The sequence below is a fragment of the Furipterus horrens genome, unplaced genomic scaffold (assembly GCF_987537825.1).
Source record: "Furipterus horrens unplaced genomic scaffold, mFurHor1.1.pri manual_scaffold_24, whole genome shotgun sequence".
NCBI lineage: Eukaryota > Metazoa > Chordata > Mammalia > Chiroptera > Furipteridae > Furipterus > Furipterus horrens.
In genome coordinates, this window is record NW_028327194.1 from 756,070 (window position 1) to 770,458 (window position 14,389).

Consider the following 14,389-nt stretch of genomic DNA (forward strand, 5'->3'; position numbering starts at 1 on the left):
TGGGGCGGGGGGTTCTGGGGTTAAGTATGCAAAGCACCTCAGTCCTTCGGGTAGTTTCGTGTCAGTTCTACAAAGTCACCTCTGGCTTCCCGGCGCCAGTGAGCCAGCAACCCTCCTTCCTGGGTCTCAGTCACAGGGTGGCCTCGGGCAGGGCAGAGAGAGGAGACGACAACCTCGACAAGGCGACATCAGTATCCAAGGACTACTTGCAGGGGGGCTTTTTCCGGGACTAGGGATCACTTCATGAACGCCACCTCTGGAATTTCACCCTTGGCCTTGAGATGAGTAAAGGCCTGCGCGGATCTGGTGTAGTCCCAGTTGTTGTCCTGAAGGCACTTGTGGGACCATTCGAGGTTCATGCCGGACTGTGTGGAGAAGACCTGCAGCACTTCTTGCTGCTGCGGGGAGAGGGCGGGCGCTGGGCTGGAGGAGGGCGCGGGCGCAGGCATGGCGAAAGCTCTCGGGATCTCATCGGAGCTGGCGTTCCGCACAAACAGCTCGTCGTTTACAATGCACAGCCCTGAATTGCTGGCTGGAACAGCGACGAACGTCCGCGTGAAGGCTCGCAAAGAGTCCCGAGACTTTCCATCCACTTCCTTGAAGACCCCGTTGACAGAAAAACACAGCAATGTGTGGGTTTGGGCGCTTATGTCCACCACAAAGGAACTGACGTCGTGCTGAGTTCTGGGCAACTCGTTGAGGAAGGCAACGACGCTGAGCCGTGTGTGCTTCAGCAGGCGAAACCGCAGGGCCGGGTCTTTCAGTTTCTTCACGTTCCTGCTATCCTTGAAGTACTCGGCCAGGCTGCTTCGGGAAGGGTTCCGGGGGGTGAAAGGGATGCTCAGGGAGCAGCAGGCTCCATCGTGGTAGGCGTCCAGGAGCCGCTGCCGGTTTCCAGAGTCATAAATGGCATAGTACTGCTGCAAGAAGTGCACGACCAGATTCTTCAGCGTCTCTGTTCCAAGATAGCTTCCCTTGCAGGGCGGTAACGCCGTGGGGGCTTCAAGGTCAAAGGCGATTGGTGGGGGCAACTCATGGCCATCCAGGCGCAATACTTTGGGAAAGCGTTCACGAATGGCGCTGACGTAGGCGGACTGATCGCGGAAGGCGTCGCTCAGGGGGTTTCCTACGAGCCACACTTCCTCTAGCTTCAGCCCTTTTACCTTGTCCAGTTCCCGCTCAGATCTCAACTCATTTCCGGAGAGGCTTAGGACCTTCAGGTTGGGTGCTTTCTGCACAATGCTGGACATGTCATCCAGCCTATAGAGCTTGTTATTACTCAAGTTCAAGGACAAGAGCTCAGGGAGGTTTTCCCCAATGATTTGCAGGGTGGCTGCCATCCAGCTTCTACGACTGAGGACAACATCGATGTTCTGGGCCACCAGGTCTGGGTCTGAACGGAGGCCCTGGAGGTCAAGCGCTTTTTGGGAGCCATCGTGCCGTTTGCTCATGATCAGCTTCAGCTGCTCCACCTGCTCTGGCTTCAGTTCATTCTGTACAGGAAGTGGCGGAGGAGAGGAGTTGACGATGATAGAGAGCCTTCGGTTCTCCTGATCCAAAATCTTAGCGTTGACAGCCTCCAATGCAGAGGCGGTAGCGGCATCCTCAACAAAGAACTGGGCCCGTGTGTTTTCGTAGCGAAAGTCAATGGGGGTGAAAGGGACACTGCACTTGCTCCGAATCCTACTCAGGAGCCATGACTTGTCATATTTCCTGCCGTAAGGAATCGTAATCTTAAACCAGCTCTTCGAGGTCCCGTCCTGGCCGGTGCCGGCCCCTGCTCTCTGTGGAGGAACTCTGTGTCTCCGCACAGTAACGTGAATGCGGTCTCGATCATGCCAGCTATCGCCCCGGCGGTCGGGTCGCACCACATAGGGATCGTATCGTACGCGAGGAACATCCTGGGCATCACTCATTGCCACATCTCTGTCGTCGTCCTCAAGGCGGGAAGGCCGAAGGCCAGCACCTCCTCTTCCAGGCCTACGGTTCCCCTCGCCACACTTCCACCGGGAAGGACCCTGGCCTTTCTTTCTTCTTCGAGGGAAACTGACGCGATCATCGTGCTCGCTGTAGGACTTGCCCCCGTCCGCCATGGCACAGAGAGAAGCGGGTCGGGCTCAGGCGCAGGCCGAAACGCCACCAGACGTCCGAACGCCCAGGTACCCCAGGTCGAGTTGTTACAGAAACAGGGGAGTCCAAAGCTGCCCGGAGTTTGCGGCTGGGTGATGGGGAGAAATAAGCGGCTTTCAGAATGCCTCCACACGCCTGAGGCCGGTGGCTGGTGTCTTTGCTTATGCAAACTTGCTTGGATGCTTCCAAGGCCTCAGGTGGATGGGAGGGGTCTTGAACCAGGGCACGGTATGGAAAGCACACAGAGCCTACGTGGGGTTCTGCCAATGGTCAGAACTATTGGCAACACCCACTGCGTCAGAGGACGCACTCAGGGATATGTAGGCAGCTGCGAACACAGTAGGGCGGGGGGTGGGGGTGGGGGCACGCTCTGGGGCTGTCTCCCTCGCTGGTGAGTGTTCGCAGAGGTGCTCTGGAGAAGGAGAGGAGATCCACGCGGCTCACAGAAAGAAGAACGGTTTGCAAGGAGGCTGAGAATCCAGGTGGCCCTACATTGAGAGCTGGAGGGCACCACAGCACAGAAAGGACCTCCCCAATCAGATGGAGTGACTGGCGGCTGCTGGTAAAGATGAACGGTGCCTAAGAAGGAGGGAAACGGTGTTTCCGACCCCTCCCCCCGCAAAACTGGCTAGGTTTGGTAGACGGAAGGCAAGGATACGTGTACCTGTTAAATAAACAATTTTCTTTTCACTCAACTGTAATACTCAGAGTTATAATTTTGGCGGCGGGCAATCGGACCCCTAACTAAAGGGCCCGTGGGTTTGTTTTCAATTGGAGCAGCCCAGGGGCTCTGTAACAGAAGTCTCGCTTCCTCTTGGCCAAATGCAAGAGTCTTTCCTCTTCTTCTCTGGACCATTCTGTTATTTTTTTTTTTTCTTAGGTTTTGACTGGTCATCAAGAATTTGTGTAGAACTATCTTTATTTGAAAAATATATAAACCCAAAGTTTCCAACTTCTTGTACATGTTGAAGATTTTCAACAAAGATCTCTTGAATACAAAATATGGTCCAAGTGACTCAAAATTAATTCTATGATACAGTATTCTAAAGTTGTATTATTTTGAAAGTCTCGAGATTTTTTTAATGGCAAAAATATACCAACTTGAAATTTTGTATTTTGCTAATGTACAAAGAGAATATAACGGTCCCCTTTGTACGGTTTCTAAACGCCACTGACGATTTCCGTAAGATGTTGTCCTTCACAGACCAGTCTGAGCTTCTGTAAAAGCCCAACCTGCCTTCCTTTCTATCAACCGAATTCCTCAGTCTCTTCAGAAGCCCTGTCGGATGTTTTCTTTGTTGGCCTCTCCGTGCTGCTGCTTCATTTGAAAGACTTCGTTTTCTAACTGCACAACAGTCCTTTCAATCTCATAATTCTTACTGACCAGGGACACCCAATTTGACTCCGTTTCCCTTAACTTAGATCCAGCTGTGAGTTGCATGTTCTTCCGCTGCCAGTTTAAATCTTGAATATGTTTCCTTAACTTCTGGAGCTCTTTCTGTGCCCGTTCAATCATATGAACTAGATTTTCATTGTACGCTTTCCAGGCGTTGCACCCGTGCTGCGACATTAGCTCCAGATTCTCGATTCGAACCGCTTGGTGCTCTAACTGGGCCATAGAATTGTTTACACACTCTTGCCAGGCAGTGATGTCATTTTTCTGACCTGAAGAAGGAGCTGGGAGTTCATATCGTTTCATGCTGAGCAATTCAATTGGTTGTCCGGCAGCCAGTCTTTCAAACTCATTTCTCATTATGTCGGTCTCAAAAGCGGAATAATCCGGCGCTGTCAGGGAGCTCAGGTAGTTCTTAGTGGGTCGGTACCTGCGAGTTTCCTCCTCCACCAGCGCCGCAGCCGCTTCTCGCACACCAGGCGCCTCGTAACCTTGGTCAAAATACAGCAGCGCATCCACCACCACCTCTCCAGCCACCAGGCCCGTACCCGCCATGCTCCAGGCCGCCTGCGTCTCGCCCCATTCTGTTTTCTTAACGCTTGGATCCAGCCGCTCACACCATCTGGCTTTGCACTGCTTTGCCGATTTCCTAGGCAGCAATGAAGCAACCCTAGACCACTGATTTTTCCCATATTTCATAACAGCTGCTTTCAGAATTTCATCCTCGGTATTCCTCCACATGCCCCCCTTCATCACAATTCGAGGAATTTTGGCGGCGGGGTGTCTCGGCAGGTGGCCGAGAGGAGCTTCAGAAAAATAGCAACGGCGCTCCGCCTGCAGGACCGAGAGCCGCCACTTCCTCCGGGCACGACGTTCTGCTATAGCAGCTTTCTTCTAAGCTCACCTTCTCTCGGTAGCTAAGCCTGGGCACCTGGGAGTGGTGTGTGTCACCTTGTGGCTTCTCGGGATTGATTGACATCAAGCTTGAGGCTTACCCCGCCCACGCTCACCCCACCCACGCTTTTAAGATCCCAGCTGCTCCCGGGAGAGTCTCATTTGCACTGAAGTGAGATCACAAGTTAAGGAGGCTTCATGACTTCATTACCTTGGAGTCAAGTTCTCTTCATCCTACTCAAGCATCCTTGGGCCCCTCTCAAGTGATTCTTTTCAGTACTCCTCCATCCTCCCCTTCTCTACCCATCTCCTGCCTCCAGGCCCTCGGTGCGTAGGGTGTATGTAGGCGCACAGGTGCGGTATCTTGGCGCAGCCTCCGCTTGTACTCCATCCAGGGCTTCAGCAGGTTGCTGGGTGTTCAGCCAGCTCATTGCTGCTCTCTGCTGGGTGTTCCTGGTGAGCACCCGCATCTTCCGTGTCCACCTCCCGGTGATGGGCACCTGACTCTCCTCCAACTGTGCCCCCTAAAAGAGGGCTTACAGCTGCTTATGCTGCCCCTCAGAATGTGAGATGTAAGAAGAGAGGGGGTGGTGGGTGTAGACAAGCCAGCCCTCAGCTCAAACCCTGAAGGACACGTAGGGCCGAGAGGGCCCCAGAATGGCTTGCCAGGGCTTGGGCTGATAGAGAAGGCCGCCTCCCACACCAGGGCTGCAGGCGGCCGGGGTATGCCGTGCCCGGTGGCAATGGGGGCACGGGCCCCTCTGCAGGTTCTCTCATACTCTGCCTCCTCAAAAGGAAGGAGGTCTCAGCCCTGGCTGCTGTGGCTCAGTGGATTGAGCATCAGCCTGCGAACCAAGTGTCGCTGGTTTGATTCCCAGGCAGGGTACATGACTAGGTTGCACGTCAGTTCCCCAGTTGTGGTGGGCTCGTGATAGGCAACCACACAGTGATGTTTCTTTCCCTCTCTTTCTCCTTTCCCCTCTCTAAAAAGAAATAAATTAAATAAATAAATCAATAAACTGTTTTAAAAAAATTCAGAGCCAAGACTCAAATTTAAAAGCAGAAGAAGAAGAAGCAGCTCTTTAAGGAGTTCCAGTCCTTCTTTTACAAAAGAGGAAGCCGAGGCCAAGATGGTGGCTACTGTCTGGAGAAACCTGGTCATTTCTTTAATGAAAATAAGCTAAGAAGAAGCTGAGTTGGGTGACCTAAAGAGATGGCTTTCATCAGAGCTCCGTGGGGATTAGAGGAACGTTGACTCCTTTGGGCTGAGTTGCGTCTTGTCTAAGGGCCCCCTAGAGCTCTCTGATGCAGCAGGGATGTGACTATTGTAACTGTAGATCTCTGGCAACCCAGTTCCAATGCCCTAGGGGCTCAATACATCCATCTCCTCACTGTGGGAGAATGCGGCCCACTGACCTTGAATGTGTTTTGCTCACAAGAGAGTTCCTTCCTTACTCCTCGTCTGTGTGTACAGGTAGGCCACCTGTAACCTCCCAAGCTATGACAAGTGTTCCTACAATGCGAAGTTATACATCACATGCCTTTGACCCTGTGGCTCGTGAGATTCACCTTTGTACTGTGGGCATCCCATTGAGCCATGCTGTAATTCGGGCTCCCTGGGAAGAAGTCTGAGATGAGGTCTCAGGGCAGGCAGGTAGTGTGTCAGGGAGGTCATCCTGGGAGGCAGCGGGTAGCAGAAGGAAGGAAATAGAAACAAGGACATATCGAGGCGGCTTCTGTGAGACACTGGGACCACCTGTGAGAGGTGTACGCATGCTTTGTAGAACTGGCCACCCAAGGGGTGGGGACCAGTGGGAAGCCTCTTTAGGCACTAGTTTTGTTTTTTGGTTTTCGTTTTTCTTTTCATTTGTTCGTTGGTTCTCCATTAAGTGAGGCTCGAATCTGGGCTTGAAGTCAGCTACACTTGTGAGCGGCACCTGTGCATCTGTGGTGAAAGCTAAATCTCTGGGCAGAAAGCAAAGCTGTACTGAAGCCCGCAGAGGTTGCGGTCAGAGGTACAGCGTCGGTATTATGTACCCGAGAGGGACTTCATTGCTAGTATGTGCTGAGATGCAAAAAACAAGACAAAACCCTGCACATTTGCATTTATTATACTTATATAACAATATACATGATTTTCTTATTTTCAGTTACAATCTAGAAATTAAATATGAAAACAAAGAATGGTTTTCTTTTTTTCAAACAACACACATGAATATTTCTTTCAAAAGCAAAACACAAAATGTCTTTAGCGTTAGTTAGAACCTCCAACAGCTGGCTTTGCAAAACATCTTAGCAGTCATAGCAAACAATCTTGCAGCGCTGAAGGCATAAACACTTCAGGACGCTTGCAAAAAATGTTTTGATAAGCGACTTGTTTTGGATGCACAACACCTCACATCTTTTTTTTCTCGTCAAGGGAGCCGTATCTATATCGTCATTAGCATTTCCTCCAGTTTTTGTTTGAAATTGAAGTTTCGGGTGTAAAGGCTTATGCACACCCGTAGAGATGCCAACACCTTTTTATTTGTTCTGACACTGACTGCATTGATATTTCTAAGAAACCTTCTGCGCCTTGTTTTCGCATTGCCATTTAGCAGGTGAATAGCCTGAGCACCTTTCGTGCAGTATTCAGAAGTGTGTAGAATATAACTGTCGGCCATCTCCTGGTGTTCCTGGCCACGTTATATGTACCTATCATTCGACCAACCGTGTCAGCTCCTGACTTTGGTCGTGATGTTCTATGGTGTCAGGATTCTGCGAATCTGAATGTTTGGCGTGACTGAATTACATACTGACCTCACTTCCTCTTTATTTTATTTAGTTATTTATTTATTCGTCTGTTTGTTTGTTTGTTTGTTTGTTTTTGCTTTTATTTTATTTTATTTCTTTTTACAATATCACTCTTTTATCTGAAAAAGTCGGCGTCAGTGGGGACTGGGGCGGGGGGTTCTGGGGTTAAGTATGCAAAGCACCTCAGTCCTTCGGGTAGTTTCGTGTCAGTTCTACAAAGTCACCTCTGGCTTCCCGGCGCCAGTGAGCCAGCAACCCTCCTTCCTGGGTCTCAGTCACAGGGTGGCCTCGGGCAGGGCAGAGAGAGGAGACGACAACCTCGACAAGGCGACATCAGTATCCAAGGACTACTTGCAGGGGGGCTTTTTCCGGGACTAGGGATCACTTCATGAACGCCACCTCTGGAATTTCACCCTTGGCCTTGAGATGAGTAAAGGCCTGCGCGGATCTGGTGTAGTCCCAGTTGTTGTCCTGAAGGCACTTGTGGGACCATTCGAGGTTCATGCCGGACTGTGTGGAGAAGACCTGCAGCACTTCTTGCTGCTGCGGGGAGAGGGCGGGCGCTGGGCTGGAGGAGGGCGCGGGCGCAGGCATGGCGAAAGCTCTCGGGATCTCATCGGAGCTGGCGTTCCGCACAAACAGCTCGTCGTTTACAATGCACAGCCCTGAATTGCTGGCTGGAACAGCGACGAACGTCCGCGTGAAGGCTCGCAAAGAGTCCCGAGACTTTCCATCCACTTCCTTGAAGACCCCGTTGACAGAAAAACACAGCAATGTGTGGGTTTGGGCGCTTATGTCCACCACAAAGGAACTGACGTCGTGCTGAGTTCTGGGCAACTCGTTGAGGAAGGCAACGACGCTGAGCCGTGTGTGCTTCAGCAGGCGAAACCGCAGGGCCGGGTCTTTCAGTTTCTTCACGTTCCTGCTATCCTTGAAGTACTCGGCCAGGCTGCTTCGGGAAGGGTTCCGGGGGGTGAAAGGGATGCTCAGGGAGCAGCAGGCTCCATCGTGGTAGGCGTCCAGGAGCCGCTGCCGGTTTCCAGAGTCATAAATGGCATAGTACTGCTGCAAGAAGTGCAGGACCAGATTCTTCAGCGTCTCTGTTCCAAGATAGCTTCCCTTGCAGGGCGGTAACGCCGTGGGGGCTTCAAGGTCAAAGGCGATTGGTGGGGGCAACTCATGGCCATCCAGGCGCAATACTTTGGGAAAGCGTTCACGAATGGCGCTGACGTAGGCGGACTGATCGCGGAAGGCGTCGCTCAGGGGGTTTCCTACGAGCCACACTTCCTCTAGCTTCAGCCCTTTTACCTTGTCCAGTTCCCGCTCAGATCTCAACTCATTTCCGGAGAGGCTTAGGACCTTCAGGTTGGGTGCTTTCTGCACAATGCTGGACATGTCATCCAGCCTATAGAGCTTGTTATTACTCAAGTTCAAGGACAAGAGCTCAGGGAGGTTTTCCCCAATGATTTGCAGGGTGGCTGCCATCCAGCTTCTACGACTGAGGACAACATCGATGTTCTGGGCCACCAGGTCTGGGTCTGAACGGAGGCCCTGGAGGTCAAGCGCTTTTTGGGAGCCATCGTACCGTTTGCTCATGATCAGCTTCAGCTGCTCCACTTGCTCTGGCTTCAGTTCATTGTGTACAGGAAGTGGCGGAGGAGAGGAGTTGACGATGATAGAGAGCCTTCGGTTCTCCTGATCCAAAATCTTAGCGTTGACAGCCTCCAATGCAGAGGCGGTAGCGGCATCCTCAACAAAGAACTGGGCCCGTGTGTTTTCGTAGCGAAAGTCAATGGGGGTGAAAGGGACACTGCACTTGCTCCGAATCCTACTCAGGAGCCATGACTTGTCATATTTCCTGCCGTAAGGAATCGTAATCTTAAACCAGCTCTTCGAGGTCCCGTCCTGGCCGGTGCCGGCCCCTGCTCTCTGTGGAGGAACTCTGTGTCTCCGCACAGTAACGTGAATGCGGTCTCGATCATGCCAGCTATCGCCCCGGCGGTCGGGTCGCACCACATAGGGATCGTATCGTACGCGAGGAACATCCTGGGCGTCACTCATTGCCACATCTCTGTCGTCGTCCTCAAGGCGGGAAGGCCGAAGGCCAGCACCTCCTCTTCCAGGCCTACGGTTCCCCTCGCCACACTTCCACCGGGAAGGACCCTGGCCTTTCTTTCTTCTTCGAGGGAAACTGACGCGATCATCGTGCTCGCTGTAGGACTTGCCCCCGTCCGCCATGGCACAGAGAGAAGCGGGTCGGGCTCAGGCGCAGGCCGAAACGCCACCAGACGTCCGAACGCCCAGGTACCCCAGGTCGAGTTGTTACAGAAACAGGGGAGTCCAAAGCTGCCCGGAGTTTGCGGCTGGGTGATGGGGAGAAATAAGCGGCTTTCAGAATGCCTCCACACGCCTGAGGCCGGTGGCTGGTGTCTTTGCTTATGCAAACTTGCTTGGATGCTTCCAAGGCCTCAGGTGGATGGGAGGGGTCTTGAACCAGGGCACGGTATGGAAAGCACACAGAGCCTACGTGGGGTTCTGCCAATGGTCAGAACTATTGGCAACACCCACTGCGTCAGAGGACGCACTCAGGGATATGTAGGCAGCTGCGAACACTGTAGGGCGGGGGGTGGGGGTGGGGGCACGCTCTGGGGCTGTCTCCCTCGCTGGTGAGTGTTCGCAGAGGTGCTCTGGAGAAGGAGAGGAGATCCACGCGGCTCACAGAAAGAAGAACGGTTTGCAAGGAGGCTGAGAATCCAGGTGGCCCTACATTGAGAGCTGGAGGGCACCACAGCACAGAAAGGACCTCCCCAATCAGATGGAGTGACTGGCGGCTGCTGGTAAAGATGAACGGTGCCTAAGAAGGAGGGAAACGGTGTTTCCGACCCCTCCCCCCGCAAAACTGGCTAGGTTTGGTAGACGGAAGGCAAGGATACGTGTACCTGTTAAATAAACAATTTTCTTTTCACTCAACTGTAATACTCAGAGTTATAATTTTGGCGGCGGGCAATCGGACCCCTAACTAAAGGGCCCGTGGGTTTGTTTTCAATTGGAGCAGCCCAGGGGCTCTGTAACAGAAGTCTCGCTTCCTCTTGGCCAAATGCAAGAGTCTTTCCTCTTCTTCTCTGGACCATTCTGTTATTTTTTTTTTTTCTTAAGTCTTGACTGGTCATCAAGAATTTGTGTAGAACTATCTTTATTTGAAAAATATATAAACCCAAAGTTTCCAACTTCTTGTACATGTTGAAGATTTTCAACAAAGATCTCTTGAATACAAAATATGGTCCAAGTGACTCAAAATTAATTCTATGATACAGTATTCTAAAGTTGTATTATTTTGAAAGTCTCGAGATTTTTTTAATGGCAAAAATATACCAACTTGAAATTTTGTATTTTGCTAATGTACAAAGAGAATATAACGGTCCCCTTTGTACGGTTTCTAAACGCCACTGACGATTTCCGTAAGATGTTGTCCTTCACAGACCAGTCTGAGCTTCTGTAAAAGCCCAACCTGCCTTCCTTTCTATCAACCGAATTCGTCAGTCTCTTCAGAAGTCCTGTCGGATGTTTTCTTTGTTGGCCTCTCCGTGCTGCTGCTTCATTTGAAAGACTTCATTTTCTAACTGCACAATAGTCCTTTCAATCTCATAATTCTTACTGACCAGGGACACCCAATTTGACTCCATTTCCCTTAACTTAGATCCAGCTGTGAGTTGCATGTTCTTCCGCTGCCAGTTTAAATCTTGAATATGTTTCCTTAACTTCTGGAGCTCTTTCTGTGCCCGTTCAATCATATGAACTCGATTTTCATTGTACGCTTTCCAGGCGTTGCACCCGTGCTGCGACATTAGCTCCAGATTCTCGATTCGAACCGCTTGGTGCTCTAACTGGGCCATAGAATTGTTTACACACTTGCCAGGCAGTGATGTCATTTTTCTGACCTGAAGAAGGAGCTGGAGTTCATATCGTTTCATGCTGAGCAATTCAATTGGTTGTCCGGCAGCCAGTCTTTCAAACTCATTTCTCATTATGTCGGTCTCAAAAGCGGAATAATCCGGCGCTGTCAGGGAGCTCAGGTAGTTCTTCGTGGGTCGGTACCTGCGAGTTTCCTCCTCCACCAGCGCCGCAGCCGCTTCTCGCACACCAGGCGCCTCGTAACCTTGGTCAAAATACGGCAGCGCATCCACCACCACCTCTCCAGCCACCAGGCCCGTACCCGCCATGCTCCAGGCCGCCTGCGTCTCGCCCCATTCTGTTTTCTTAACGCTTGGATCCAGTCGCTCACACCATCTGGCTTTGCACTGCTTTGCCGATTCCCTAGGCAGCAATGAAGCAATCCTAGGCCGCTGATTTTCCCCATATTTCACAACCGCTGCTTTCAGAATTTCATCCTCGGTATTCCTCCACATGACCCCCTTAGTCACAATTCGAGGCACTTTTGGCGGCGGGGTGTCTCGCCAAGTGGCCGAGAGGAGCTTCAGAAAAATAGCAACGGCGCTCCGCCTGCAGGACCGAGAGCCGCCACTTCCTCCGCGCATGACGTTCTGCTATAGCAGCTTTGTTCTAAGCTCACCTTCTCTCGGTAGCTAAGCCTGGGCACCTGGGAGTGGTGTGTGTCACCTTGTCGCTTCTTGGGTTCGATTGACATCAAGCTTGAGGCTTACCCCGCCCACACTCACCCCACACACGCTTTTAAGATCCCAGCTGCTCCCGTGAGAGTCTCATTTGCACTGAAGTGAGATCACAAGTTAAGGAGGCTTCATGACTTCATTACCTTGGAGTCCAGTTCTCTTCATCCTACTCAAGCATCCTTGGGCCCCTCTCAAGTGATTCTTTTCAGTACTCCTCCATCCTCCCCTTCTCTACCCATCTCCTGCCTCCAGGCCCTCGGTGCGTAGGGTGTATGTAGGCGCACAGGTGCGGTATCTTGGCGCAGCCTCCGCTTGTACTCCATCCAGGGCTTCAGCAGGTTGCTGGGTGTTCAGTCAGCTCATTGCTGCTATCTGCTGGGTGTTCCTGGTGAGCACCCGCATCTTCCGTGTCCACCTCCCGGTGATGGGCACCTGACTCTCCTCCAACTGTGCCCCCTAAAAGAGGGCTTACAGCTGCTTATGCTGCCCCTCAGAATGTGAGATGTAAGAAGAGAGGGGGTGGTGGGTGTAGACAAGCCAACCCTCAGCTCAAACCCTGAAGGACACGTAGGGCCGAGAGGGCCCCAGAATGGCTTGCCAGGGCTTGGGCTGATAGAGAAGGCCGCCTCCCACACCAGGGCTGCAGGCGGCCGGGGTATGCCGTGCCCGGTGGCAATGGGGCACGGGCCCCTCTGCAGGTTCCCTCATACTCTGCCTCCTCAAAAGGAAGGAGGTCTCAGCCCTGGCTGCTGTGGCTCAGTGGATTGAGCATCAGCCTGCGAACCAAGTGTCGCTGGTTTGATTCCCAGGCAGGGTACATGACTAGGTTGCACGTCAGTTCCCCAGCTGTGGGGGGCTCGTGAGAGGCAACCACACAGTGATGTTTCTTTCCCTCTCTTTCTCCTTTCCCCTCTCTAAAAAGAAATAAATTAAATAAATAAATCAATAAACTGTTTTAAAAAAATTCAGAGCCAAGACTCAAATTTAAAAGCAGAAGAAGAAGAAGCAGCTCTTTAAGGAGTTCCAGTCCTTCTTTTACAAAAGAGGAAGCCGAGGCCAAGATGGTGGCTACTGTCTGGAGAAACCTGGTCATTTCTTTAATGAAAATAAGCTAAGAAGAAGCTGAGTTGGGTGACCTAAAGAGATGGCTTTCATCAGAGCTCCGTGGGGATTAGAGGAACGTTGACTCCTTTGGGCTGAGTTGCGTCTTGTCTAAGGGCCCCCTAGAGCTCTCTGATGCAGCAGGGATGTGACTATTGTAACTGTAGATCTCTGGCAACCCAGTTCCAATGCCCTAGGGGCTCAATACATCCATCTCCTCACTGTGGGAGAATGCGGCCCACTGACCTTGAATGTGTTTTGCTCACAAGAGAGTTCCTTCCTTACTCCTCGTCTGTGTGTACAGGTAGGCCACCTGTAACCTCCCAAGCTATGACAAGTGTTCCTACAATGCGAAGTTATACATCACATGCCTTTGACCCTGTGGCTCGTGAGATTCACCTTTGTACTGTGGGCATCCCATTGAGCCATGCTGTAATTCGGGCTCCCTGGGAAGAAGTCTGAGATGAGGTCTCAGGGCAGGCAGGTAGTGTGTCAGGGAGGTCATCCTGGGAGGCAGCGGGTAGCAGAAGGAAGGAAATAGAAACAAGGACATATCGAGGCGGCTTCTGTGAGACACTGGGACCACCTGTGAGAGGTGTACGCATGCTTTGTAGAACTGGCCACCCAAGGGGTGGGGACCAGTGGGAAGCCTCTTTAGGCACTAGTTTTGTTTTTTGGTTTTCGTTTTTCTTTTCATTTGTTCGTTGGTTCTCCATTAAGTGAGGCTCGAATCTGGGCTTGAAGTCAGCTACACTTGTGAGCGGCACCTGTGCATCTGTGGTGAAAGCTAAATCTCTGGGCAGAAAGCAAAGCTGTACTGAAGCCCGCAGAGGTTGCGGTCAGAGGTACAGCGTCGGTATTATGTACCCGAGAGGGACTTCATTGCTAGTATGTGCTGAGATGCAAAAAACAAGACAAAACCCTGCACATTTGCATTTATTATACTTATATAACAATATACATGATTTTCTTATTTTCAGTTACAATCTAGAAATTAAATATGAAAACAAAGAATGGTTTTCTTTTTTTCAAACAACACACATGAATATTTCTTTCAAAAGCAAAACACAAAATGTCTTTAGCGTTAGTTAGAACCTCCAACAGCTGGCTTTGCAAAACATCTTAGCAGTCATAGCAAACAATCTTGCAGCGCTGAAGGCATAAACACTTCAGGACGCTTGCAAAAAATGTTTTGATAAGCGACTTGTTTTGGATGCACAACACCTCACATCTTTTTTTTCTCGTCAAGGGAGCCGTATCTATATCGTCATTAGCATTTCCTCCAGTTTTTGTTTGAAATTGAAGTTTCGGGTGTAAAGGCTTATGCACACCCGTAGAGATGCCAACACCTTTTTATTTGTTCTGACACTGACTGCATTGATATTTCTAAGAAACCTTCTGCGCCTTGTTTTCGCATTGCCATTTAGCAGGTGAATAGCCTGAGCACCTT